Genomic DNA, 24,822 nt, shown 5'->3' with positions numbered 1-24,822 from the left:
GGCCCTGTGTGTCCACCCTGGGCCCCTCCAGGCGTCAGGGCCACTGTCCACCTCCCACCACCAAGGGCCTCTCGCCCCGTCTGGGCCTCTTCACCACAGCCACTCTGGGCCTGTCGCCAGTTACCCAGCAGGACAGTGGTGCTGTCTTCTCTCCTTGTGGCCAGGGCAGCCCCACAGGATAACAAACACGGAGAAGCCTCCAGAACCTTGCAGACTTCTACAAGCCCAGCCTGGTCTGGACTGGCCAGTCCCCTCCCACCCGGACACCGGGAGGTCACCGAGTTCCTCAGTCCCAGAGCCTCCTCCACCCCGGCCATCTGACCCGGGCCAGCCTCAGCTGCACGAGGTTCCTCCTTCCTTTTTACATGGTTTGCTTTTTTCTGGTGCCTATGGGCTGCCCGATCCGGCCAACCAGGACCCAGACCAGCTCCCTGGCGTGGCTGCCAGTGACACAACAGTGGTATTCTCTAGTCTCAAGGCAGTTTTGTCTTTGAAATGTTCCCAACTCAACATCTGCTCACCTGACTTTGACCCTTTGGAGTGCCAGGAAGCAGGGCCGATCCAACTTTCAAAGGCTCACAGTTCTTCGTCCACCAGAACCAGCTCTCAAGGAGACAGCGAGGCTTCTGCTCATCCTTGAAGGGTGACCCGCAGCTCCTGCCAGCCTGTGGATTCCAGCAGACCTTCTCCCATGAAGAAACAAAATGGTATCTTCTGCGAGGCTTGGTGGCACACTCCTGTAATCCCAGCGACTCAGGAGGCTGAGGCAGGAGGAAGGCACTTTCAAGGCCAGCCTCGACAACTGGGCATGCCCTAAGCACCTTAGGGAGATGCTGTCTCAAAATAAAAAATGTAAAAGGGCTGGGGATATGGCTCAGTGGTCAAGAGCCCTTGGGTTCAATCCCTGGTACAAAAAAAAAAAAAAGATGGAATCTTCTCAAACAACAACAAAAATAATTTCTGGTGGTACCTGGGATCAAACCCAGGGCTGTGAGCATGCCAGGTGAGCACTCCACCACTGAACCACATCCTTAGTCAAAGTAATATCTTCTAACTAGTTCTTTCTATTTAAGAATATGTTGCAGGTATCTTTTTTTTACTGGTGAGGGGAACAGAGCGGGTAGAACCCAGGATCTTGTGCATGCTAAGTAAATGCTTTTCTCCTGGGGTATGTCCACTGCATTTTATTTTATTTTATTATTTTATTTTAAGCCTCTAACTTGCCATCCTCCTGCCTCAGCCTCTGGAGTAGCAGGGGCTGCAGGCTGTTACCACACCTGGCTGTTGTAGGTCTCTTTCCATGCTCTTATGCCTTCAGTTGTGTTTCCGAAAATGACAGTACTGAAGTCCTAAGCCCCAGGACCCAAGTATGGGAACTTACATGAAGATAAGGCCAACACAGATGTAATTAGTTAAGATGAAGTTGTAGCGGGCTAGGCCGGCCCTTAATCCAGTGTGACTGGTTTCCTTTAAGAGGAGAAAGACACCGGAGGCAGAGACACACGTGCCATGCAAAGGCGGAGGCGGGATGACACAGTGACAAGCCAAGGAACACCCAGGGCTGCTGGGCTTCGCCTGGAGCTGCAAGAGGCGGGGAGGGGCTCCCTGCGGGTCTCAAGAGCAGGCTCTGCGCGACGTCAGACTCCCAGACTTCAGGACTCAGCAATGACGGGCTGCTGTGCTTTGAGCCCGGGTCGATGGCACCTTGTTGTGGCAGCTCTAGCAAACTAACCTACGCGTTAAAACCACAGCCTTCCCGATGCACGTGTGCGTGGACACGGACCCTGTGTCCTTCCTCGCCTACTTAACGATCCACTTTTGATGAGACCTTACGCCATTTCCAGTGGTCGCTATTTTAAACAGGAGCCTAAGACACGTTTTTGGTATATCTCGGTTCGCTGTTGCTTTGCGTCTTTCTAGTTATTGTTGTAAGTGGAATTTCTATATTATGTCCCAGCTTTATTGAGGTACCAAAACACTGCACCTGCCAGCCCTGGTGGCACGTGCCTATAATCCCAGCAGCTCGGGAGGCTGAGGCAGGAGGACCACAAGTTCAAAACCAACTTCAGCAACTCAGTGAGGCTCTAGGCAACTTAGCAAGACTCTGTCTCAAGATAAAATATTTTTTTTAAAGTCAAAATGATCATACTACCAAAAGCACTATACAGATTTAATGCAATTCTATTAAAATTTCAATGACATTCTTCATAGAAATAGAAAAAGCAGTCAGGAAGATAAGATGTATATATATAGGGCTGGGGATGTGGCTCAGTGGTTAAGTGCCACTGGGTTCAAACCCCAGGACGAAAAAACAACCCTGCGCCTAATTAGCATGTGAAATTTGGCGAGTTTGGGCCTATGTATACACTCCTCTTACAATCGCCATATCCAGGTAATAAACATATCCGTCACCTCCAAAAGTTTCCTTGAGTCCCTTTGTTGTTCATATATTTATTCAAAGGCTTTTGAAAATTTAGGCCAAATCACCTACCAAAGAAATCACTAAGAAAAATTTACAAGTGAGAATGATTTTAAAGAAATAAATTGTCCTTTTCCAAAAAACAAGCAATTTAAAAATACAAGCAGTGATTGATCTGAAACCTTTCCCAACCTGTAAGAGCTGCCTCGGGCCCATCTAGACGTCAGCGAGGCAGAGGAGGCCAGCGTCAGGGAAGGAGACACGTTGGTACTGCCTGGGTTCAGGGAAAAGCAGGAGGAAACCGAGAGCCCAGCAGGCCGCTGACGGCACCGGAATCACCCTCCGCGTGTGAAGTGGGTTTGGCAGCAGCTGCTTCTCAAAAGCAGGAGCCGGTGGGCTGCTGAGTGGGAAGGGGTGGCCATCTCCCATGGCTGCTCTCCTGCACCTGGCCTGGGAACCTTGGAACGGGAAGGTGTCCGGCTCAGGTGCTCAGGCGCTGGAGGAGGGCCCCAACCCTGGGCTGCAGGACAGAGAACCTGGAGGGAGTCTCGGGGGAGGTTGCACAGGTCTGGCATTCGGCTCCACAAAGGCAGAGGGGGCCCAGCACAGCCTCGGCCTGCTTCCAGTTGCTCAGGGCTGGCCAGGGCCACGGGAGGACAGGGGGATTCCCGGAGTTGCCCTTTTCCCACCCCTTTCACTGTTAAAAGATAATAATAATAATAATAAAAAGTAAAATCACGACTCCCACACAGATAAAAAATGTTAAGGTTCTCTTTAGTGAATGAAGAAACTGGACAGCTGTTCCAACCAGTTTAAAGAGAACTCAAGAGCAGATGAGTTTATCGATCAGGAATATTGAAATGAACGTGCAAATGAAGGCAGCTAGCTGGTTTTCCGAGGTGGCGAGCGAGAAGTCAGCTGGACCTGTTCTGATCAGGGCGGAATTGGCCTTATCTATAAATCAGCATCCTCTGGCTATCAGTTCCTTTACTGGGTTGAATAGTGTCCACCAAAACTTCTTCTCTACCCGGAACCTGAGCACTTGACCTTATTTGAAATAAGCCCTATGCAGATGTAATCAAGTTGAGATTAACTCACAGTGGATTAGCGTAAGCCCTAAATCTAATATGCCTGGTATCTTTATAAGAGGAAAATTCGGACACGGTGACAGGCGCAGTGCAGAAGGCCCTGTAAATAAAGGCAGGTTCAGAAGGTGCATCCAAGCCTGACAAGGCACCCAGAGCACCATCCCAGCCACCAGGAGCTGGGAAGAGGTGGGAGGAGCTGGGTCTGCTCACGCCCATTTACAGATCTGTGACCTTGGGAGCCCCAGACGAGAAATGTCTGCTGTTCTCAATGCCCTGGTTTCTGAGACTGCGTCCCGGTAACCCTCTGAAACTAACAATTACCCATAACTTGCTGGGACACAAAATAGCTCAAAGACAATGAAAGGCTGTGATCCGTCAACCTGGAAGTGTTCGCCCCATCTAGTCGGGAAATAAGCCAAACTGTTGTTAAGTTGGGTCCATCCATACTTGGAAAATTACCAGTCCATGTTATTTTATAATACAAACCACAGAGAATAAATATTAACGAGTTTCTGGAATGGAGAGATCAGGCAGGAAAAAAAGAAAACATCTGGAGGAAATCGGGTGTTAATGCCACGGTCGATATTTACCTGCCTGTAAAATCTAATCGTCCTGCTGCTTCTTATTGGACGGCGTCTGTGCTTTCTGTTTGAATCTAAACATCTGCCATTAAAATAGCATCAGAGTTCATAGGCACTGTGACAAAGTATAAAAATAGGTGCTGGGACTCTCCTGTGTCTGAAAAGATTAGTGTTTGCCCTGACTTAACATCAGGGCAACGTCCAAAGATGGTCAAGAAAAATTCCTTAAGCCTTGCCTTGGCGTTGCTGAATGAGGTGGGCTTAGGCCAAGGACACCGGGACTGTCAACTAAGTGACTTCAGCGTCCCACCTGCAGACATGAGGGCACGGGGCCAGCTACCCACCTGTGCGTCATTCCACAGGCGTGGAACCTGGTGAGTCTGACAGACCTTTCGTATTCACATACCTGGGGACCAGGGGAGATGCCGTGGTTTGGGTGTGTCCCCCACAGGTTCGTGAATGGAAGTGTAACTCGCGGTGTGGCCATGTTAAGAGGCGGAGCCAGGGAACTGGTTGGGGCCGTGTTCCTTAGGAGGGATTCAGTACTTCTCCTGAACACCCATGACTGTAGGCCCAAGAAACCAGAAACCTTCCTGTCCCCTTTCTTTGTTTTCGGTGGTGCTGGGGGTGGTGTTTGTGTGCTTTATCACTGAGCTACATCTCCAGCCTTAACTCTTCTTTTCCTCCTTTCTTTTATTGTGTGTGGTACTGGAGTCTGAACTCAGGACTCATGCTTGCAAGGCAAGCACGTTATGCTGAGCTAGATCCTCAACCCTGTTTTGAGTTTTTATTTTGTGACAGAGCCTCTCTATGTGACTGATACTGACCTCAAACCTGAGATTCTCCTGCCTCAACCTCTGGAGTAGTTGGGATTGCAGGAATGCCCCACCATTCCCAACCACCTCTTTTCTTCATAAAATATCCAGCCATAGGTATTCTGTAATAGCACAGTGGAAACACATTTATATAAGGAGACTGTTTAAGGCATCAAAATATTTGACAGTGTTTATTGTCATATATATTTCTGTAAAAGGATGGACTTTTTTAGCATATGTATAAATGCTAGAAATTCTTTGATTTAAATAATTCTTAAGTCAAAATATTTTAAGAAGAATTTTTGTATACTTATTCGTTTGTTTTTCCTGCAAAGGCTTATTCCCTGTGGCACATAAGATTTGGAAGAACTAGACTATAATATCAGAAATCTACAAAGTACTGAAGGTTTGCTTTGTATGATTCAGCTTTTTCCATCACCACGAATAAAACAATAACAACAGCAAAGGCCAGACTTTCATGGCAGAGAACCTCCTGTGAAAATCTGCATTCTGACTGCTGCCAAAGTTTTCTTTGGAGAAGGATCAGAGCAAAATTTTCAGATTGGTGTTTAAGCCGGTCCAATTTTTAAATCAGACGATGATTAGCTGAACTAGCTCAGGACATGAAACTTCAAGTTTTGCAGAAGATTGATAAAACTCCCCTCTTGATCCTATTATAAAAACCAATAAAGGAAATTGAGTGTAGAAATTTGTTCAAGATTCTGTTGGATGAGGCCTGTGGTTTTCTTGAGCCTTGAGCTCATCACAAAAACTGTGATATATTCAAAGTGGTGCGAAAATTCTTCAAAGGAAGTTGGGCAAATAGTATAAAAAAAAGAAAATTGGGGTTTGGCCCTGGTGGTGCTTCAGAAATGCTGGCTACCCATTCCTGGCGCCTGCTGTGTCCTGCATCATCAGGAGACCCTTGCAAAACTCTGCCCAGGAACTGATAAGAAAACGTCATGAAGCCGAGCACAGAGCAGTCGACCTAGTCGCGCGCAAGATCATGAGTTCCAAGCCAGCCTGGGCAACTCAGCAGGACCCTGTCTCAAGCTAAAATAATAAAAAGGGCCGGGGATGTAGCTCAGTTGGTAGGGCACTTGCCTCACAGCACTAAGGCCCTGGGTTCTGATCCCCAGCATCTCAAAGGAGGAAAATAAAGAGAAGAAAATCTCCACTAGGAAATTGGCTCTGTGACAGCTGTACGCAGCCCCCAGGTGGTTCTTCTGGCTCTGGTTATAACATTTAGGACCGGAACCAAGCTGTGACTATTGGGAATCATTGCTAAAATTGTCTTCTTATGTATATTTTTCAACTTAAAAATTTCAAAGACAATGCTCTTAAAACGAATTTAATGGAAAAATAATCTTATTGAGTGCAGGCATAGACTGGACTTGGGGACTATACTCTAAATGTCCTGCCTTCAAAATTCCATCTTAGAGCTTATCCCAAAACCCGCTTTATCTGGGCGCAATGTTGCACACCTGTAATCCCAGCAGTTTGGGAGGCTGAGGTGGGAGTATTTTGAGTTCAAAGCCAGCCTCAACAATTTAGAGACACTCTATTTCAAAATAAATTAAAAAAATATAAAAAGGGGCCAGGGATGTAGCTCAGTGGTTAAGCATCCCTGGGTTCCATCCCTGGTACCATGAATGAGAGAGAGAGAGAGAGAGAGAGAGAGAGAGAGGGGCGCACATCCCCTTTTCCCTGATATTTGTCTGTGCCAGAAAACATCTCCGAGAAGAGGGTTTTTTGGCTGGGGGAGGTGGGTCGTGTACCAGGGATTGAACTCAGGGGCACTCAGCCACTGAGTCACATCCCAGCCCTATTTTGTATTTTATTTAGAGACAGAATCTCACTGAGTTGCTTAGTGCCTCACCATTGCTGAGGCTGGCTTTGAACTCTTGATCCTCCTGCCTCAGCCTCCTGAGCCACTGGGATTTTACACGTGTGGCCACTGTGCCCAGCAAAGAAGAGTTTTTTTGAAGTTGAGGCTTTTGCTGAAGATAATCTCCAGAAAATCACTGTAAAGTCCCCTCAGGTGGACTGCCCAGAGTACCTATTTGCTTCTCCCCTCCCAGGGGTAACTGGGTTCTCCCTGGTGCACACCCGGCTGCCCTGGGGAACCCAGTACCCTGCGGAAGGCAATACCACCTCCAGCAGGGACTGGGTGCCAGACAGTTCTTGCCAATCAGCACGACTTGGTCTTCTGGGGTGACCACGTGTCAGGAACCGTCCAGTAAAGGGACACTCGGATTTCCTGTTAAGGCTCTGAAGACAAACCCGGTCTCTGTCTCCACGTCTCTCACTGCATGTGAGGCATGAAGACGAGGGTTTTGACTTCTACCAGACCACAGAGGGAACAGGTCCCAGGAAAAAATCATTGCCATGAAAGGAAGAGCAAAATGGCAGACAGATAGACATAAATGAGTCACTGGGTCCACCTGCCTAGACGTTTGTTCACCACTGAACTTGTTATGTGAACCAATGAATCCCCTTGTCATTTAGGCAAATTTAAGTTGAGTTTCTAATTACCTACCATAAAAAAAAAGTCTTTGCTATGTGCTGCAGCTGCAGGTCAGTAGAGCATTTGCCTAGTGTGCACAAGGTCTCGGTTCAAGTCCCAGCACCCCCTTCCCACCTTTAAAAACCCCCACTTCTACTAAATCTGAATTTGGTGCCAGGAGGCAGATGTCACAAATCATAAACCATGAGAGGCTAAGCTACCTGATTAACAGTGAGGACACTTCTAACCCAGGTTTGAAACTGGCAATCCTTGTTACGTGTTTCCAAAATGGTTCAGTAAGCCATCTTTAATTATGTCTTGAGAAACAGGTTTCCTGTCCATCACCATAGTTTGAGGGAAATATTTTTGGTAGGAATCTTTCTAGAGTATGTTGGCTAATTCTTGGAATCTTTTGTAAGGTTTTAAAAGAAAAAGAAAAAGAAAAACACTAATTTGGGTTGAAGGTGACCAAATTGGAGTCAGAGAGTCGATAATTGATGATGCTCGTGACAGTCATAACCGAGACGGTCATTCTGGAGGATTGCTGGGTAAATATGTATCCTTAAGAGGAGGAAGAAAACGTCCTGTCATTATTCTGTTTTAGCCCACACAGAGCCTCTGGTTCTGCATTCAAGGATTTGACCAGTTGTAGATAAAAAGATTTAAGCAAAATTGCATCTCTACTGAACATGTACATGTTCATCTATCTATAAATAGATAGATGATAGATAGATAGATAGATAGATAGATGACAGATAGATTGATAGATTTTTTTTTTGGCTGTTCTTTGAACCCTATAATGTAGCAACTGTTTACATAGCTTTCCCATATTATGTATTATAAGTAATATAGAAGTAATTTAAATATAGAAGATTGCATAGGTTACATGCAAATACTGTACTGTTTGAGATAACGAATGTGAGCATTTGTGGATTTTGACATCTGGAACCAATGTTCTGTGACTACTGAGGAATGACTTTATTTGATTTTTTCCTTCCTATGGACTTTGAAAACAGCGTAACATTTTAGGCTGTTACAAGGATCACAAAGAGTTCCCTCCTCCCTCCTCTTTAACCAGGGCAAATGCAAGACCCTGAGCTCAGTATTTACACAAACGGATGTCTTTTTTAAATGCATCTTTAAAGATAAAAATATTTACTGGGCTTAATGGTGCATATCTGTAGTCCCAGCTACTGAGAGGCTGGAATGGAAGAATTGCAGGAGCAATTTAAAAAAAAAAAATTCTTCTGTAATTACCATTTTATTGGCTTATTTTTGACCACAATTCTATTTGTTTTGAAGTTTCAAATGCCATTAAAAGAAAGCACATGATTTTTAGTAGCTCTCAAAATGGAGATAGATTTTTGAAGACTGAGAATATTCTGGATAATCTGGAAGTAGAGAAACTAAAGCTGCCTGAATACTTTGTCAAAGGGAACCCAACCAAAAATAATTGAAAGATCATCCAACAGTCATGTTTGATGGAGGAAGAGGAATTTTATTTGTTAAAAAAAAAAAAACCACTTTAACTTTATAGAACCCATCTATTTTGAAAAGCACCAGTAATTGAGCTGATTTCCACACATATCCACCTTCCTGCTGATGTTTCCGAAGCATGTTTTTTCTAATGATGATAATACACGCGTCTCATCTTCCAGCAGCTCCAGGGAGCTCAACACATTTTGCAGATATTATCTCATTAGTCCTGATTCTGTCCCCAGGTATTTCGCAGACATTATCCTGCGTTTTAAAAAGATTGCAACTTAAAATGGAAAAGACACCAAATCTCCTGCAGCTCTCTCTTTTAAATGCTATATGTAAATATGCACAGGCATGTATTAGTCTAGGTTCTTGGTTGCAGACAACAGAACTCCCAGGGTAGCTAGGTTAAGCAAGAAAGGCTTTTATTAAAAAGCTACTGAATAGCTCAAAGAATTTCCTGGAGAGGAGGTTTTCTGGCTTATGGGCTGGCCATCCCAAAACTCATTGTTGCAGGTTTTTGTTTCTTTAAAACATGCTACTTTTTATAACAATAGATTTAAACTTATAGATACAGTGAGCAGATTACATAGAGTTACTATGTGCCCTGTGCCCAATTTTCCCCACTATTAATATTTAACATTAATGGTGCATTTTGTTTTCATTAATGAACCAATTTGGATACTATTGTAGTTTTTTCCATCTGTTTTTCATTACTATAATGAAATACTTGAGGTGGGATACTTATGAAGAGAAAAGGTTTATTTAGCCAGTTTCAGGACTTGAAATTTCAAAATTGGTTCAGCCTCTGGTGAGGGCCTTTTAGCCATGATGAAAATGTGTGGGAGTGAGAGATCTTATGACAAAACAAGGAATCTGAGAGCTAGGAGGTTCAAGCTCACTTTTCTTACACCAATCCTCTCAAGAGAATTAACTCAGGAGTCCCCACGTGAACCACCTTAATTCCTTCCAAAGATAAAGTCCCAAAGACCTCACAACCTCCCACTAGGCTCCACCCCTTAAAGGTCCCACCACCCCAGCATCACCACTCTGGGGACCAAGCCTCCAACCCATGAACCCTTGGGGGACAAACTACATGTAAGGCATAGTGATTATTACTAACTGCAGATATAGATTATTCACGTGTCCTTTGTTTTCACCTAATATCTCTCTTCTCTTCCGTGATTCCACATTGCGTTTAGTTGTCATGTCTCCTTGGGGTCCTCTTGGTTGTAAGCCTCTCAGACTTTCTGTTTTTGATAGCCTTGACAGTTTAAAAGGTGGGACCTTTAAGAGGTGGAGCCTAGTGGGAGGTCCCTAGGTCTTTGGGGTCTTTACCCTTGGAAGGAATTAAGGTAGGCACAGAGGGGGATCCTGCTCTCTGGTGGTGAGGTGGGCACCGTGGGTTTGCGAGACGAAGGCCAACCCCGGGTTCTTCATGTGGAAGCTAGGGTTCCCTTTGTCAGCTGGACGTGGCGTCACGGTCACGGCTGACCCCGTCCTTGCTGAAGTAGCGTGTGGTAGGGCTTCCTGAAGAGAGGGCTGTGCTTCGCCCTCCCCTTTCCACACTGTCCTCTTCCTTGAGTTGCCATGCTGTGGGGTTTACTTCACTGCTTCCTGAGCACTGTGGGAGGCAATTGCTGGAATCACCAACAGTCTTCGGGGACCTCCGGTTGGCTCCCCCGTGGCCTCTTGTCTGATGCCTGCTGTGCTTCTCCTGATGAAGGCTGGTCTCGCATCTTCATTATCAGGTGGCCTCCGGGGACCCCACAGAGTGCTCTGCGTGTGGTAGACCTTGATAAATCTTTGAAGACTTCCAACAGAATCAGACTCAGCTCACAGCTAATGAAACCCATGCGGGCGGCTGGTGGGCATGTGAGGGCAAGGGCTGTAGGAGCAGAGAGTGACCCCAGTGGGGACGGCCTTGACCCCGGGGACCTTGACCCTCTTCCCTTCCGCCTTTCAAAACCTTCCTGGAAGAAGGTTGAGTTGAGCAGGGTTTTTCTTTTCCCCCAGAAGCAGAGATCCCCAGGACTCTCAAGTTAGGGGTGGAATTCGCAGTCATGGGGTTAATAAAGATGGTGGGGTTTCTTGAGGTCCAGGTTCCTGGCATGTGGGGCAGGCCAGGGCAGCACAGGAGCTGGTGCCGAGCACTGCGGAAGCAGACAGGAGGAGGCAGCTGCTGCGGCCAGGCCTTCGCTGTCTGGCCTTACGGATTGAGTGTTATGTCCCCCCAAGTTCATATGCTGAAGCCCCCAAGTTCAAGCTGATGGGACTTAGAGGTGGGGACTTCGGGAGGCCTTTAGTTTTGTTGACGTCATGAGGCGGCCCCGGGGACAGCATTAGTGCCCTTTTAAGAGGGGACGCCAGAGCTCCCTGTCCGAGGCAGGGCGCAGTGAGGAGGCAGCCATGTGCAAGCCAGGAAGGGGTCCTCGCCTGGAACCGGGCCAGCCAGAACCCTGGTCTTGGACTTCCCAGACTCCAGAACCGTAGGGACATATTTCCTGCCCTTTAACTCCCGGTCTGCGGTATTCCGTTAGAGCGGCCCAGGCTGAGCCCAGGTCTCTCCCTGGCTGCCTGGCCTGCTACCCAGCATCCATTCTCCAACTCGCTGAGTCCCCCACTCAGAACCCCGGTGAGCCTGGATCACCACTGCCCTCCCAACCTGCTGAAGATGTTTCTGCTTTAATTTTTGTTTCATTCTGTGTGAACCTTAAAGCCAGGAAGCTGATGCCTGGTCCCGTCCCTGTTGGTCAGGACTCTCCCCGGCCAGTGTTTCACAGCCCAGGCAGGAGCTTGCCTTGGCTTGGGCGCCCACCCCGCTTGCCCAGCTGAGCTGAGCAGAGCAGCGGGTCTGGCAGGGGGCCAGCACCCCGAGACCGGGCAGTGTGGCCGTTGGGTCCACGTGTCAAGCCAAGGACACAAGAACTCGTTGTTGCAGCTGAAACACACCCAGGAAGGTTCCAGAATCACCTGGGAATGTGGGAATGGTGGACTCTAGCTCGCATGATGGAACACGACGAGGTCCTTCCTGCAAATGCCCCGACTCCAGCCGCCTCCCCCCTAGGTTTTCCCCATGGAAAAGTTAAATGTGGTTGACCTGTTTCAGAAGAAGCTGCTTCTATAAAGCGGCCTAAGCTACTTGTCAAGGGTGCCCTACTTCCGACTGGATCTTGTCAGGCTGTTGTTACACCGACTGCCTTAGGTGTTCGTGTTGGGGTGGGGTGCACGGTACTCTGCGCTTGTGCGAGGCGACCCCTCGTTAGCAGCACAGGACTTGAGTGAGGACGAGCCCTCGCTGAGCCTCCGTGCAGTGGCGCCCTGGCTGGCTGGCCCCACATCTGTGCCTCCCTCAGCACCCAGTCCTCCTCCTGCCAGAGCCCTGCGCAGGGAGGCGTGGGCAGCCTGTCTGTTCTCTCCACCCTGCACAGCGTGTTCTTTGCAAGGAGCTTATTCCATCTCAGAACCAGCAGAGCCGGGCGCCCACCGCCCACGCCTGCCAGCGCTGCTCACCCCGGGGCACCTGCAGGAGGGCGCCACGCCCAAGCTCAGAGGCCCCGGAGCCTCGGCAAGGAGCTGGGACGCCCCGATCCACCCAGAAGCGAGGTGTGTGCCCGCTATGCATTCACTCACCGCACACACACTTGCACACTCACACCCAGGTTCCCCTGCACACGTTCCCGGAGTCTCACGCGCACAGCCACTTGTGAACTCCCATCCACTCAGGCATGCACACGGCATGCTCTGCACCCCCACGGCACCAGGACCGTCCCCGAGGGGCCTCCCTCTAGGGAGCCGCCTGGCCCGGTCAATGCTTTCTTCTCCTTCCAGTGCCCCTGGTCCCCACTCACCTGCACTGGACTTCTAGGGGCTGGACGCTTCCCCTGCAGCCCTGCACCTGCCGATGTCACCCGGTTCATCAGACAGTGAGGAAGGAAAGGAAGGACGGGGTGGGGAGGGTCAGCCCCCGTCTCCAATGCCACTGGCAGCGGGTCCTCAGCCTCCCTGCACGGCCGCCCCAGCAAGCCTCCTGTCACGTGGCCCTGTGCTCATGGAGTCCTCTCTCTGACCTCTGTGTCCACCCTCCCCTCGTCACTGCAGGCCCACCTCCCCAAATCCCACCCTCCTCTCAGCCCGGCTCCCACCCAGGACGGGCACCCAGCAGGCAGGGGAGACCACGCTCAGCTCGGCACGTGTTTTATCGCAATTGCAGCAGAACATTAGGGACAGAGGGAAAGAAAGAGGAGTCTCCATCTGTGGCTGTCTGACCATGAGGACAGTAGTGACCTTCCCAGGGCCCCCACTGCCCCCTCGTGCCTGGAGGGCTTGAGCAGCCTGGGGTGTCCGGCTGACTGTGGGGGTGGCTTTTCCGCGCACAGCCTGCCGGGCAGCAGGAATGGGGGCCTGGCCTCATGTGGGCCGTGGGGCCCCGGGAGGGACCTGCATTAGCCAGAGAACTTCCCTCCTGCAACAGCTGTCCGAGCTCTGTGGCCGGCGAGGCTCCGAGTCCCTCCGCTGGCCCGACTTCAGTCCCTTACACCCAGGTTCCCCTGGGCAGCGGTCCCTGCACAGGGCTCAGAGCAGGGCCGGCCTGGCTGAGGGTGAGTAATGTGGGGAAGCTGAGACCCGGCTGGGCACAGGTGACGAATGCATTTATGTGAAAAAGAAAAGGAAGGAAGCCTCAGCCGCACCCCCTCTTCATTTGCAGTTTGGGGTAACACGTGAATTCCTCAACAAGAGGCCACATCCCGTTGGGACCCGGCAGTGTCCCACGTGTGGCTGAGGGGCTTCTCCCAGGGAATGGGCTGTCAGGCCAGAGGCGGGCGGGAGGACTGAGTTCTGCCCAGGGCAGCCCTACCTGAGCTTGGAAGCGGCCTCCGCCACGCGTCCTGCTTCTGCGCTGCCAGACGCCAGGCGGTCTCAGACGCTTATCCCAGGAGCTGAGCCGAGTGGAGGTGAAGATCCTCACCTGCTCCTGGCAAGCCATCAGGCCTCTCCCCCAGCCCAGGAGGAGACAAGCTAAGAGTGAGTCTGCTTCCCTTAAAGCCTGAAAAGTAAAGCTATATAAAGTCAGGCTTGGGCCCAGCCGAGTATTCAGACTTAAAAACAGGAGAGGGGGAACAAAGTCCCCAGGAAGTCACCCTCTGTGGATCAGGGACAGAATGTCTGGGGCAACAGGGGTGAAGGCAAGTGCCACAGCCTCCTGCCTGTGCAGGATCCAGGCCTGAGCAAAAGAATGGGCACATCCCATAAATGGGACCTTTATCACCAAGGTCGCTAGGAACCGCGACCCTCCCAAGGGCACGATTAGGAAGGGGTTTCCGAAGCAGTCACCTGATCCCTGCCCTCATTGTAACAGAAACTGCACGATTGTGTACAAGAGTCAAAAATCAGAGACTGGTGTAGCGGATAGATTAGGTAATGCTATGAATTATTCCGCACAGTTATCATTCTATATAAACTACTGCATGGAACTTGTTATACCATGTGATTCTTATTCCATGTTCTATGATAGTACTATATAACATTATAATTATATTATACTGTAAATCATGCTTAATCAATTGATCTTTTTAAACAAAGTTGTGAGGAGAGTGCTTTGGGGCAGGTGGTACCTTTTCAGAGAGCCCTAGGTCTTTCCCCGGCCCCACTACCCTTCCACCCACCCGGAGGGCTGGGCGAGGCCTGGATTTGCCCTTAGCAGCCCAACGCTCCCTGTGCTCCCTCAGAACACCCCCAAAGCCTCTTCCTGTGCTGTGGCCATGATTCTGTGGCTTCTCCCCCTCCTAGGACAGGGAGACCCTGTCCTGTGCCCTGAGAGGACACGGGCAGCCTGAGTCTCTGGAGGGCACAGGGCAGGGCAGACCGAGGCTGCTGCTCTCCCCACACCAGAGTCCCTGGTTATGACTGTGACAGGGTCCCTCACCACCTCGTCCGTTTCCTCCTGCTCCGCAGGCTTTTAGTAATTGCTCTCAATAGCTAAATGGATGTTACATCCCCAAACAAAAGTCCTGGAATTCATCACCAGTGACACTGAAGCCTCTTCCCTGCTTTGCTTTTCCAGGGGGATGTTCCAGTGAGGAGAGAGACCAATCCCACTGCGCACCACGTGTCTTATGCCGGCAGAAAAGAACTTGGGGTGAGACTCGCCAACACAAACCCAAGACCGCTTCACATATTCTCTGCCGAGGACCTTGGGCTCACTCAGTTCCTGGATTCCATGCACCTCGTTCACCCGGAGCTGAGACCACGGGAAGCCTCCTCCTTGGGTGCACACAGGGTGTCCGTACAGCTGGTTTCCACAGTCACAGGCTTGTCCACACGCTTCCTGGTGGAGAAGATGGCGCGCGAGTGGAGTTACTTTTCTAGCTCCCTTCAGCATCATTTTTTTTAGCATCATGGTTTTTTGAACACTGAGTTGCCTCCTCTGTAGATTCCAGATGCACATGACGTAGAGAGGCAGTGACGTCCCCAGGCCTGGCTGACCCTGCCTTGAGAAGGCACAGAATGGTGTGAACACCCTGGAAAGTACAGGGTGGTTTCCACAGGGTCCCCTGAAAGGCCTCCCCAGTCAGAAATGTCTTCCTCCCAGGACCCACGACTCCCTCATGAGCTCCCCATTCAGTGGGGACCCTGTCAGGCTTTTGCGACGCTTTCCTGAAATGCAGACATTCCTGTAGGGGCACCGCACAGGGCTCGCCACCTCCCTGACGCTCCCCTGCCTCTGGGGGCCTTCCAGGCCTCTGCCCACTTCCTCTGGATCGCTGGACTCCCAGGAGGACAGGACACACCTGGCTAATGGGGTGGCCCCAGCTGGAGGGGGGTCACTGCTGTCCCCTCTTCACCCAGAGCTCCCCAGGGGCACGGTGTGCGTGTGTGAAGAGTTAGGGGAGGCAGCTGGAAAGAAAATGTTTAAAAGAGGAACAGGGCGGGGAGAGACAAGCCCCCCTGACTCCTTCTCTGTGAGTGGGACGAGGCTCTGAAACGGCTCACTGTACAAAGCCAACCAGATCCCAAGCCTGCCTGCTTTTTATAGCACAGCAGCCCCTGGTTCCAAATTAGCAGCCTTAATCTCCCGCCACCGCTCTGCTCCCCGGGAGGACTAAGCCGCTGGGGAGGCCCCTCCTGGGCTGCCATCATGACAGCGGGCCCCAGGAGAGGCCAAGGCCGGACGGCAGGTGAGTGGGGAGGGACAGGAGCCACCTCCTGTCTCCAGACCACTGTGGCCCCACGTTGCCCTGCAGCCCTTGCCTCCTTGCTCCAGGAAGGCCCCCCGAGCTGGCCGGGACCTCTGGGCTTGGCTCTGCTGTCTGGCTCTCGTGTGCTGTGAGAGGCGGATCCCAGTCCCTGCCTTGGAGGGCAGGAGGGACTCGTGGTCTGAGCTCACAGCGAGGCTCCTGAAGAAATTGAGCAGAGTGTCCTCCCAACACCTCAGCTTTCCCCTGCCCCACACCAGCCAGGCCTCTGCTCCTTTCAGGTACAGTCCAGCTGGGGCCCTGCTGCCCAGCGCCGCCCGTGGAGGCTGGGCAAGGACAGGCACCCGGTTGAGTCCTGGCCTTTGGTTGGGCGTGTTCCCTTCTCAGGGCCACCGTCGTAAGGCAGCACAAGCCTGCAGCTTTAGAACACGGAAAGGATGGCCTCACATTCTGGAGGCTAGAAACTCAAATCAAGGCATCGGCAACATTGGCTCCTTCCAGAAGGCCTAAGCGGGAGTCCCCTCCAGGCCTCCTCCTTGTGACTGGCATCTGCTGGCAATCCTCGGTGGCCCTTGACTTGCAGACAGATTGCTCCTCTCCCTGTCCCCAGCATAGGCCCTCCCCTTTGTGGCTGTGACTTCAGGCGCCCGTGTAAGGCTGAGGCACAAGGACACAGGTCATGTTGGGTGAGGGGCCACCCTGCTTCAGGATGCTTACCTCTTCGCTAACCGCATCTGCAAAGACCTGATGTGGGCTGGACGTGGGTGTCCCCCCAAAGCTCCAGTGCTTCTGCCGGAGGCTTCAGAGGTGAAATGACTGCACTGGGAGCTAAACTCTAACCCCCATCCGGGTTTGAGCAGACTGACTGGGCGTAACTGTAGGCAGGAGGGCATGGCTGGAGGAGGGGGGCCCTGGGGTGTGTCGTGGCCACTGGGGTGTGCCCTGGAAGGGCTCCTGGTCCCTGAGGCCTCTTCCCTCGCCCCTTCTCCTCTCTCTCTCTGCTTCTCGACCCACATGAGCTGTGCTGCTTCCCTCCACAGTCTTCCCACACCTGCGGGCCTCACCTTGGGCCCAGAGCAGTGGGGTCATCCATTTGTTGGCTCATGGTCCAAAACTTGGAGGAACTCTCAAACCTACGTCTACGCGGCCCCTCATCCAGCCGCCGTCCGAATGAGAGCCAGCCTCTCCTAGTGAGCTCCTCTGGAGCGTATACATATTCTCAATTGTTTTTTATCCCTGAAACATATAGAGCCAGACTAACGCCCTTCCTCAGGCCGCATGCGTCACTGCTCTTTTATTTATTTTATTTAAATGTTCCTTTTGGTACTAGGGATTGAACACAGGAGCACTCAACCACTGGGCCACATCCCCAGCCCCCTTTATTTTCTGTTTTGAGACAGAGTCTCACTGAGTTGCTTGGGGCCTCACTAAGTTGCTGAGGCCGCCCTCGAATCTGCAATCCTCCTGCCTCAGGCTCCGGAGTCCCTGGGATTACAGGTGCGCCACCACGCCCAGCCACTCCTGTTTTACTCACTCATCTAGTACTATGTGTCCACTACAGTAGCAACGACAGCTCCTGTTTGTCTCTTTGCTAGGTTTTGCTCAAAGTGTTTGGTAGTATGTCCCTTTAATCCCCCAGAAAACCCCCGGTGGTGAGCTGGAGTCAGCTCCCCTGGCTTCTGCAGGTGTCAAATTTTCAGAAATTTTGTGACTAAGTCGTCACCATCAGCAGCCTGACATTGGCATCAGGGTTGCTCCATGAAAGTCAGCAAATGCCCGAGATGAGGGCTAGTACTGGGAGCCCTTCAGAGACACCTGTCTGCCTCTGGAGCTGGCGAGCCTGTGGCTCCCAACTCACAGGTGCAGAACCCGAGGACACGCACCAGCACCCCGTGGGCCCGGATTTGAAGGGAGTAAGCCGGCAGGACCCCAGAGTTGAATGGCGCCCTGTTTTCCCCATGAGCAGCTTCCCGGGATTAAAAACCCCTCCACGTGTGCTCTCAGCGCCGCATCGTTTTCCCGTCTGTGGACACGCTACTGGTGACCTCTCCCCAGGGGCGGGGACATGGTGTCGTCCAGAAAGCTTTGACTGGTCTTCCCCTTCTCTCATGATGGTCCTGTGGATCCTGTCCAGTCCTAGCCAGACCCCCGCAGGACTCCTTCTGAAAACTCTGGGTCCCTCAAGAGCATGGAGCTGCCCGCCTGCAGACCCCGCCCTGGCCCGTGTCGCCCGGGAGCTTTGGACTGGTTTCCCTCTCTCCAGGGATAAATTCAGCCTCTACTGCCAGGGCAACAAGGGGACCAGCCTCTGACAGGTTTGTTCTGAGAGCTCACTCCCGCTCACATGCGCTCACACCCAGGGACAGTCACACCCTGGTGTGCACACACGCAGGTGACACTCTCATGCTCTCACACACATACCTGCACACACTCACACACACCCCGTGCATACACACAGATGCCTCTAAAATCACCTGGCGCAGCACCTGGCGCAGCGCCTTAAGGGCACACCAAGGTACCGGCACATGCTCTCCCTAGGAACGAGACTCCCGGGGCCAAGGAAGGGCTCAGCAGGGTGCTCGATGTGTGGCCCAATCACTGTTCTATAAAAGAAAGAAAAGCACATAAAGAAATCAGCAGACATGGTGTAACCCAAGTCATTAAGGTCGGTGTCCTTGCGGGGTGTATTCGTTGGTCAGGGCTCTTCTGACAAAGCACCACAACTGGGTGACGTAGCAGCAATCTGGCATCTCCCAGCTCTGGGGCAGGAAGGCGGATACCAAGTGTCGGCAGGCTGCCCGGGCGACTGGCAGCCTCTGCCCCGGCCCCTGGGTCTGCCGGCACTGTGACACTGCGGCATTCCGTGGCTTGCATACAGACACCCCAGAGGCAGAGGCCTCCACCCCCACGTGGCATCGCCATGCACATGTGTCTGTCCGCTTGTCCCCCAATTTCCCTTTTCTGTACTGAGGACAGGCCCATGGCCCTAGGGGTCCACCTGCTCCAGGATGACCTCATCCTAACTGGCCACATCTGCAAAGGAGACCACACTCTGCGGTGCTGGGCCCAGGACTTCAGCTTACAAATCAGAGGCCACAGCCCACACAGAATGGAGGCCATCTCGCCCTGGGCCCTCCCACTGCTTGCCCTGGGCTGTCTCATGGCAGGGTGACACGCGGTGCGGGCCTGGGCTTGCCCCGCCCTGTCCCCTTCTCCAACCTTACCATGCAACTGCCCCCACTCGCCTGGCCACAGGACAGCATGCTGGAAGTTTGGGGTAGAAGTGAAACTCATCAAGAAGTCCTCCAGGCCATGGGGCACTTGTCCACAATACCGGCAGCTCGGACCTTGAGCTGCCTTTCCACAGCCTGGACGTGAGGAGGGTCACTGTGTGTCTATCCACAGCGTTACTTCATCTTGGTTCCGTTATTTCCTCTCAAGAAGAGAAGAGAATTAAACAGATGGACCCCAGTCGGAGCCTTGTGAACCAGCTCAGTTGAATCATGGTAAGGCGTCCGCATCTATTAATGTCTCTTTCACAGATCCCAGCTCCCATTCTCTCAGAATAGTCCAGAGGCAGGGTAGCAATTCCCCAAGTTAATACATCACAGGAGGAAACCAGGAGCTTCTAAAGCGACAAAGGCCAACAGTCCCCACCTCCCACCAAAAAACAAAAATAAGAAAGGAAGAGAGGGAGAGAAGAAGGAAGGCAGGCAGGCAAGAGACGTAGGGGGAGGGAGGAAAGCAGAAAACCTCTGCTTCCGAGGCTGCCGCGGAGCAGGCTCTTCACTGACAGTGTCCGTCAGGAACTCGCCACTCCAGTCCAGTCAGGCACCGGGCACAGGGTTGGTGCAACCAGGAGAAGTTCTGGGATTCTGATCTGCGCTGCCAGGTGTAGCTTTGCGCAAACTTGTCAACCTGAGTCTCAGGTTCCTTGTGTATCAAGACAGAGAGCAAAAGCTCCCTTGGAGGTGGGCGTGGGTTCTCAGTGAAGCGCTGGAGGTGGTCCCTTGCACACAGTCGGGCCCTGCTGACCCCGAATTCCATTCACCCTCCGCTGAGCAGGGGTCTTAACAGGCATCCAGTCCCCTCTCCTGCCCACGAGAAGATTATGGGCTGCAGAGGACACGAGTCATTTGCAAATTCAAAATATTCACGTACCGTTGCTTTACTGCATTTTAAGTCAGAAACTAAAAACTATTGATTTTGGAATTCATTCAAGACAAGCACACCAGCCTTGAAGTGCTGGGGTTCTTCCCACCTTTTTCCTAAATCAACAGATTTATCTGAGGCTGGGAATTGCTGTGGGTGCTGCAGCCGCCTGCCCCACGCCGCCTGCCTGCAGCTCCAGTCCCCGTCTGCTGATGGAGCAGGTGTGGCCTGAGTGTTGGGCTGTCCTGTGTCGGCTGTTGGGAGCCCTGGTGGGTCCTGCGTGCTGAGGACCTGGGGTTGTGGCTTTGCTTCCATTGCCGGACGGTGCCATCTGGGCTCCAGGGCGTCTTCATCTCGTCAGCTTGGCTCTTTACCCTCTGACTTGTTTCCTCTTGGCTGCGACAGTTCCAGACAACCTGTCTACTTTCAAGACAGCAAGAAGTGAGAGAGGAGGAGGCCACGGTCCTCTCTGTGCCTTCATCAGGGAAGTTACAGATTTTTCAGAAACTGGTGAACTTCCACTCTCATTTCACGTGCCTTCAACTGCAGGAGAGATGGATTTTGCTGTAACAAATGGAGGTTCTCTCAGCAAGGCCGAGGGGAGGAGTGAATGTGGGGTGGGCCGCTAATGAGTCTGCGTGGAAACTCAGAATGACCTGAGCACTCAGGATAGAGGCCAAAGAGAGGCTAGTAAATAAACCCTAACTAAGAATTCTAACAAAGAATTTATTCTAGTCATTAAATTCGGCCTTTGTCGGATGACGGGAACTAGGGCTAAACCTGTCCCAGCTCCGTCTTCAGGGGCCTGGTTTACTTTGGAGAAGACAGAAAGGGAAGAGGGAAGTGGACAGCACTCAACAAATCAGTTATCCTGCAGCCAAAGAGTCTTCAGGGTATGGTCTGCTGGCTTTAGGAGTGCGTGGCATTCTGGCAGATCTGTTTGGTCAGCCGTGCTTGGGACAATAAATGAATACCAGAGGCTGCAGAAAGAGAGCAGAGCTAGGCCTCCCCTTGGGTGAAGGCCACGCTGGCCGCTTGGTGGGACCCAGCTCCTGGGCTGCGGACAGACTCTTCCTTTGCCCAGATGTCTGGGTAGTTCAAGATTCAGCTTAGGAGTCACGTGTGACAATCAGTCTGATCGCAGTAAAGTCGTGCGTCATTTTACACCTAAAAATGTGTTATCCGACCTCAGTCAATCACCTCATTCCTAGATTCAGCTCTGAGCCACTCAGCTCTTTCTAGATCTCAAATCAATCCTCACAGAATGACATTTGCACTGGTTATTTTAATGGGGATACATTCAAAACAATTTGCCACAAGGTTTGAGGCAGCTCCCATGTTAGGGGCACTGACACGTGGATCTTGAGCCTGGAGGCGGCTCCAGTCTGCGAGCCATGCACTCTGCAGACTGTGGCCAACGGACTGCCTGTCACGTGCTCCCAGGCCGCGGCCAGTGCCCAGCAGTGATGCCAGCCCTGGAAAGGCTGCGGCTGCTGCTGGTGGCTACCGGGAGCACGGGTTCCGTGGGACTCGCTTTGCTGCATTCCACAGTCATAGTCTAAGACCTTGCAGGCCAGGTGTGAGGTTCCGGCAATGAAGTAGCAGAGGACGCTGTGGTGCGGAGGTCCTGGGTGCTGCTCTGCCCCTCGCCCGTCCTTTTCCCGAAAGCTTGCAAACTCAGGGACTTGGTGGGCAGCCTCCCTGCATGGCTGGGGCTTGGGATCACAGCTGCTTCAGACCAGGAGATTTAAATTAGGAAGATTTTAATAAGGTCCTCAAGCTGCCAGTGCCTTTTATCCACTTATTCTTTCCCTCCTCACAGGAACATCTATTAAGTACCCACTATGTGCCAACTACGGGCACGATGAGGCGTATCTGCCTGGAGACCCAAAGTGCTGATAACACATATCTGGTTTTTGACTGTGTCTGAGAGCAGTGGCAGCGGCTGGGATCCTTTATGGGAAAACCATCAAATCACAGTCTCCGAAGCAGCCAGATGGCCGACACAGACTTGCCGCGCAATAGGAGTTGATCATAAGCTGCGTTTTCATCAAAGTAATTTCAAGGTCTTTAGAACTGCTAACGGCCTCCCGGGGACGGCTGCTTCACCTGTCTGAGCAGCGTTTGCGTGGCGTCCACGCAGCCAGCGATGGGCAGATGCAGAAGGGAGCCTGGCGCCACAGGATCGTTGCTATTGGTAACCAGGACAGGTGAAGCTAGAGGCTCGAGGTTGGCTCCCTTGCCTGGGAAGAGAGAGGCCGGGAAAGCCAGCCCGCCCGCCCTGAGACGCCACCCACGGAGAGTAAGGCTCTGCTCCTCTCATCCCAGCCCTGCCCTGCAGGAGTGGTGACAGGGGAGCGTCCTCCTGGGGTTGTCCTCACTCCAGTGGGTTCTCCACCCCTCTCAAGTGTCCCCTTCCTGCTGTCTGGGACAGGCCTTGGATCAAAGCCTCCCTTAGAGCCCCTGGCCGTGGACTTCAGGGCAGAGTCCTGACATCCCACCAGGCCACCATGTCCACCTGATTCGCTCCCTCGAGGTATCTCCCCCCTTCCCTGGGGCCACACTTGTCTTTCTGCACACACCTAGCACGAGTGCACACATGTGCACACACCTGACCTGAGTGCACACACGTGCACACACCTAGCCTGAGTGCAAACACGCACACACCTAGCCTGAGTGCAAACACGCACACACCTAGCACGAGTGCAAACACGCACACACCTAGCACGAGTGCACACACACGCACATCACACACTGAGACCACAGGAGCCGCTCTCCCCGTCCCTCCTGCCTCTGCCAGCGACTTTCACGGGATCCCTTGGACTCCCTCCTGTCTGAACAAGGCATTCTCCTTTAACTGTCCAGCACAAGGCAGTGAGAGACATACAGACAGCCTGTCCTTCTCCCCACCAGTCTCAGGGATAAAGAAATGCAAGTACCTCCTTAGATAAGCTCCCTCCCGGCCAGGGCTAAGCCTCCAGCCCTCAGGCCCAGGCCCAGGCCCCCGGTTGGCAATGGTGGAAGATCTCCACGGCATTCCCAGTGGACCCGGAGCCGCTCCTACATTCCCACTAGACCTCATAGCAGCCCTTCCAGGTGTGGACCGTCACAGAGAGGTGAAGTAACTTTCCTGAGGTCACAGAGCTGGTAAGTCAGTGGCAGAGACTGGATGTGAGCCCAGACAGCTGGACGCCAGAATCTGGAGGGCCCAATTTCAGGGCCCAATCGCTCAGTGATACCCTGATGCTGGATCTGCCCACGGCTGTCCGTGTTGTGTAACTTCCGCCCCAAATAGAATGGCGGAAGACAAGCGTGGCCTGGCCACGCTCTGGGATTCTGTGAGTCAGGACCTTGGACGGGGTGGGGTGGGGAGGCCCGCGTCTCAGCTGGCCAGGAGTGTGGATGGTGTGGCTGGGGCATCGAAGGCTCCTCTGCTCTGAGCCTCTGGGCTGCGGTGGCGGAGCAGCATGTCCTGCTGAGTCTGTGTGTGGAGCACTGCGCCGTCTTCCTCCTGGGACGTGGCTGGGCTCTGTGCGATGACCCCTTGGAGGGCCTTCTTAGAGAGCGAGGCAGAAGCCTCAAACCTGTTCTGACCTGCAGCTCACGCGGCATCAGCACCGTCTCAGCCGATCGCGAACGAGCCAGAGCCAGGTCCGGGTCCAGGCTCCGCTTTCCTCTTTGCTTGTTTTTTTTTGGTACTGGGGGTTGAACCCAGGCACAATTTACCACTCAGCTACGTCCTTAGTCCTTTTTATTTTGAGATGGTGTCTCTCTACATTGCCTAGAAAGGTCTCAAACTTGCCATCCTCCTGCCTCAGACTCCCAGGTTGCTGGGATTTTAGGCATGCACCACTGTCCCCAGCCACTGAACACCCTTTTTGAAGAATTTGGGCCTCTGGTTGTTACTCGCACTCAGATCAAAGGCAAGTAACTATCTGTGCTGCAGAAACGGTACCATTAATTTATGTACTTCATTCCTTTGTGGTGACCAGCAGATGAAGAACCAAGATGCAGGTTGCTGCGCGGCTACCGTAACGTATAACAACTCAAGAAGAGGGGTCAAGAGCCAAGCTGGGCACGGTGGCACACACCTGTGATCCCAGTGGCTTGCGAGGCTGGGGCAGGACGATCACAGTTAAAAACCAGCCTCGGCAACTTAGTAAGGCCCTGAGCAACTCAGCAGGACTCTGTCTCTATATAAAATATTAAAAAGGCTGGGGATGTGGCTCAGTGGTTAAGCACCCCTAGGTTCAATTCCCGGTATTAAAAAAAATAAAGGAGTCAAGAGCTGAGAGCTTCTCTCCAAAGGTCTTTCTTCCAGCAACCCTCCAGAGGGTACAGGAGGAGGCTCCCTCCCCTGACTCTCCTTGTCCTGGTCCTTGGGCAGTGTGGGAAGGACAATATGTCCTCCCAAATGGTACTCGAAATATGTTTGGCAGCAGCTTTTCCATGGGAATGCACAAAAGCTTCAGCTAGCACATTTAAATATTAAATACATTTAAATATTTTAGATCCTTATGAAATGCCAACTGGCTGAACCAATCTTTTTTTCCCATTTGGTGTGAAACTCACAAATACCAAGTTTA

The 24,822-nt window shown here is 52.1% G+C and overlaps 1 long non-coding RNA gene across 1 annotated transcript; it reads left to right on the top strand.

The window, feature by feature from the left end:
* The first annotated feature begins 4,286 nt into the window (after positions 1 to 4,286).
* Positions 4,287 to 22,920, top strand: LOC124986555 (uncharacterized). Its single transcript, XR_007109038.1, has 3 exons — positions 4,287 to 4,462; positions 14,953 to 16,066; positions 22,059 to 22,920. It is a non-coding gene; the product is annotated as an uncharacterized LOC124986555 (long non-coding RNA).
* Positions 22,921 to 24,822: the final 1,902 nt, after the last annotated feature.

Source organism: Sciurus carolinensis, chromosome 6, assembly GCF_902686445.1.
Source record: "Sciurus carolinensis chromosome 6, mSciCar1.2, whole genome shotgun sequence".
Classification (NCBI taxonomy): domain Eukaryota; kingdom Metazoa; phylum Chordata; class Mammalia; order Rodentia; family Sciuridae; genus Sciurus; species Sciurus carolinensis.
Note: the sequence above shows the minus strand (reverse complement) of the source record. Positions and strands in the feature narration are given on the sequence as shown.